The sequence below is a fragment of the Hipposideros armiger genome, unplaced genomic scaffold, assembly GCF_001890085.2.
Source record: "Hipposideros armiger isolate ML-2016 unplaced genomic scaffold, ASM189008v1 scaffold_1065, whole genome shotgun sequence".
Classification (NCBI taxonomy): Eukaryota; Metazoa; Chordata; class Mammalia; order Chiroptera; family Hipposideridae; genus Hipposideros; species Hipposideros armiger.
The window spans coordinates 52330-57216 of NW_017732415.1; positions in this window are offsets into that span (position 1 = coordinate 52330).

A 4887-nucleotide genomic window follows, 5' to 3' on the forward strand; every position below is an offset into this window, starting at 1 on the left:
TAAAATATTTTAATTTTCATCTTCCTTCATTAGTGAAAGAACAACTTCCATTACATATAGATCATACAAACTCAAACATGCATTCATCTTTCTATCTTCCCAATGACAATATCATCGCCCAACATGTACTAGTGAATGCGAGCATTGAGGAGAGACAGAGCTTAGGTCTCTGATATGGCCCTGGGATGTGTCCTCAGCCTCCTTTGTGTGATCTGACAGCAAAGCCTACAGCTGATATTTCACAATGATATGCACATCCTGTAGGTGGTCTGAGGAGGCAACCCAAGGCTATTTCCTGGCCTGGAGATCCCTTCTTATTATTTTGTTTCTAAGAAGACTAGATGTTCCCCTTCTCTGGCCAGCCTATAAATACTGGGGGTGCCAAAGAAAATGTACACAAGTGGACACTTTGGTCAGCGTTGCTCAAGCAGTCGTTTGCCGTCATCAGAAGTGTCTGGACACTGATGGGAACCACTTTGAGCACCTCTTGTGATTGCAGAAGTCAAACGTGACTTGCATTCATCTTTTGTTATCGGTACATATTGAGTATTAGAATTTTAATACAGTTTTCCTTTCTTAAAATGTGTCTACATTTTCTTGGCACCCTCTGTCTATGAAGCTCTATAGGGCCAGGGTTCCCACTATTTGGAGAGCTTTACATGGACACCTAGCACTGTCCATGCAGACACATGCCCTATAATGGAAGCCTGAGGGATCCTGTGACAACGGGAGTTTAGGGGAACCTGTGCTCCTCTTATTCCTTTGCTTGCATGTTGTCATCAATAGATCTCATTGTTAAACCATAAGACATTAGTGCTGTGAGTCACCATGTACCTTGCATGACCAATTGGTAAAGTTTTCGGCATGTAGATNGACCATTCCAGGCTAAGAAAAAGCAGCAAGGACTCTACAAACTACATTTCTATTTTTCCTCAAACCATTTGAGAGTAAGTTGTTGGACATATGACCCATTCCTCCTAAAGATTTTAAACTATTTTTCCTACAAAGCAGGAAGCTGTCCGGCATAACCATGATATAAACCTCAATAAGGTGAAGTTATAAAGAATGCACTGACACCACCTACTCCTCAGGCCACATTAACTTTTTTGCTAACTGCCCCAATTCCCAATGATTCCCGTTATATCAAAAGAATGTATAAGCACAGCTCAGGATCGGCTGTAATATTTCATTAGTCTCCTTAAATCCAAAAGTTTTCCTTAGCCTTTCCTTAATTTTCTGAAGATTACAGAAGAATGTATTTTGTAGAGTTTACCTCAATTTGTGTTCTCCTGATGCTCCCCCACGATATGGCTAGGTTATGCATCTTTGGCAAGGAAATCTCAGGAGTGATACTATGCTCTTTCCTATTAAGGGGCGTGCATTTTTGTTTTGCCCTATTACAGGTCATAAATTTGATCACTTGAGCAAGGTGGGGTCTGCCAAAGTTCTCTGTACAATTACTCTCTCTCATTTGCAATGACTAAGTATCGTGGGAAGTTACTTTGAGACTGCAAATATCTGATTCCCCATCAAACTTTCAATTTATTTATTTCTATTGGTATAGGTTCATAGTTTCCTATTTTAGGAATGGGTTATAATTCATGACGATTGTTTATTTTGATGATCAGATTCTCAGATTTGTCTTCAAGCAAGCTTCTGTGTCCTTCTGGCACGTATCCATCTTTCTTTGAGCACTTCCTTACTTTCTGGCACCAGACGTTCAAGGCTCATCTTACCCATTTCCCTGCACAAGCTCTGAAATCAGCCATTTCTCCAAGGAGATCTGGTTGCTTTAAGTGGAGAGTGAGAGAATGGTATTCAGAAACAGATCTGGGCACTGGGTGTGCTCGCTGCTATTGGGGTGTTGCTGGATAGAACTAAGGAACATATATATATATATATATATATACACACACACACACACACACACACACACACACACACACACACATACACACACATGAATACGTATACTTGTACAGGCATACACATATATATCTATATTTATTCCTATATATTCCTATCTGTACATCAAAAGGTGTGTAATCACAGAAATATCTTCAATTTTACCCCAATACCACAGGGTTCATTTTAGTTTTTGTTCTCTTTCCACGTGTTTATTTCTCTCTCTGATGGAGAGAAAACTCTCTCCCATTATATGTATATGTTTATATTTTGGTCTAAACCTCTCCTCCCTCACCCCGTTTCCAATCTTCGGTTGCTGCTGCCTCTGCCCTCACGACCCTACTTGGGCTCTGACACCCTGTACTAGGCTATTGCTGCTGTCTGCTCTCGTGGACACACTCTCCACACCACCTGTGCTCAGATATCAATGCTGGACCACAACTTAGCCTACATGCATGCCCTTGTCACCCTACTCAGTTTACCCCAAAAGCATGGGTATCCTTCTTCTCTGGCGTGGGCTCTGACATTCTGCACTGGCCTATTCCTTATGTATAGACACTCTTACCCTAATCGCACTCCAGTGTCCCGCCTGAGGACACTCCCCTCATTCCTGTTGGAGTCTGATATTCCCTGTTGTCACCAGGACTCCCTATCCATTGCGTTTCCTATTCCTGCACAAATGCCTATCTTGCTTAGTCCCATCAAATGACTATATTAGAAAGAAAATGGAAGATAAAAATGAAGGAAGAGGAGTAGCTCAGTGTTTAATCTTATTTTACTGTAATTCACAGAGTTTCTGGTAACTGGTATCCAATTTAAATCCTTAAGCATAATCTTTTATAAATTTTATCTCACTATAATTTAACTTGATCATGTCATGCATATATTAAAATTTAAATAAGCTTTTAATAGACAGAACACCCCATCCAACAGCACCAGAATACACATTATTCTCAAGTGCATATGGAACATTCTCCATTATAGATCATATGATAGGCCATGAAACAAATCTTAGCAAATTTGAGAAGACTGAAATCATACCATCTATCTTCTCTGATCACAATGGTATGAAACTGGAAACTAACAACAAGAGAAAAGTGAGAACATCCATACACATGTGGTAACTAAACAACACACTTCCAAGCAACCATTGAGTCAAAGAAAAAAATAAAAAGGGAAATAAAAAACATATCTCAAAACAAATTAAAATGAAAACACAACATATAAAATATTGTGGGATATAGCAAAAGCGGTTACAGCAATAAACATATATATTAAGGAATTAGAAAGATCTCAGAAAACCTAACATTATTTGGAATTAGAAAAAGAATAAATTAAGACCAAAGTAAGCAAAAGGAAGGAAATAATAATTATCAGAGAAGAAATAAATGAAATGGAAACCAGAAGACAAATAGAAAGGATCAACAAAACTAAGAGCTGGATCTTTGAAAAGACAAACAAAATTGACAAAACTTAAGCTAGATTAACTAAGAAAAAAGAGAGGAGACTCAAATAAATGACATTTGAAATGAAAGAGGAGACATTACAACCGATGTTACAGAAATACAAAGAATCATAAGACTACTATGAATAATTACATGCCAAAAAATTACATAGCCTGTAAGAAATGCGTAAATTTCTAGAAACATACAACCTACCATGACTGAACCAGGGAAAAATAGAAATTTTGCATAGACCAATAATGAGTAAAGAGATTGAATCAGTAATCAAAACACTCCCCACACAGAAAACCCCAGGACTAGATGGTTTCACTGGAGAATTCTACCAAACATTTAAAGAAGGATTAACATTAATTCTCCTCAAATTCTTTCAAGATATTGAGGAGAAGGGAACATTTCAAACTTTTATGAGGTCAGCATTACTTCAATACCTAAACCAGATAAAGATATCACAAGCAAAGAATCTGTAGAAGCTATAGAAAACTATAGAAACTATAAAAACATTATAGACTGATATCCTAATGAATATAAATGCAAACATTCTCAATAAAATGTTAGCAAACTGAATTCAAAAACACAGTAATGATTTATATACCATTACCAAGTGGGATTGGTCTTTGGGATGCAAGGATGGTTCAACATAAGAGTATGTATATCAATAAATGTAATACATCAGAACTAATAAAATGAAAGATAAAAATCACATGATCATCTCAGTAAACACAGAAAAAGCATTTGACAAAAAAAATTCTTTCATGATAAAAATGTTTAAAACTAGGTATAGAAGGAACATATCATAACATATTAAAGAACATATATAACAAACGCCCAGCTAACATTCTCCTCAATGAAGAGAAATCAAAACCGTTTCCCCTAAGGCAAGGATACACACTTTTACCACTGCTATTCAGTGTAGTATTGAAAGTCCAAGCTAGAGCAATTAGGCAAGACAAAGAAATAAAAGGCATCTAAATTGAAAAGGAAGAAGTGAAATTGTCATTATTTACTGATGATATGATCCTATATATAGAAAATTCAAAAAAAAAATTCTGTTGGAATTAATCAATATTTCAGTAAAGTGGCAGGATATAATTGAAAAGTACTCTTTAGATAGTCCTGGGTTCAAATGCTAACTGTAATATATACTGGGAAAGAAACTTGACCAGTCTGAGTCTCAGGTTTCTTATTTACAAATGACAATAACAACATACTCCTTATAATTTTGTCATAACAATATGAAATACGATATGTATATGTAAATGCTTAGCTGAATAAATGATAGTGTTAGGTGCTCGGTGAGTATTGGGTTTCTTTTGATCTGGTCTCTTATTGTAAGAGCAGTGGTTTGAGAGGTTTCTGAAATCACGCTGGCATTTGGGATCGTGGTTAGATCCAAAGCCAACAAGAACCTTTTTTTATATATATAATAAAAGTAAGATACTGCAAAGAGTTTTAGCAGCTGCATCAACTTTATGTTGCAATTGAAGATGGGACTCAAAGGAAAGGAGAAAGGACTATCCTG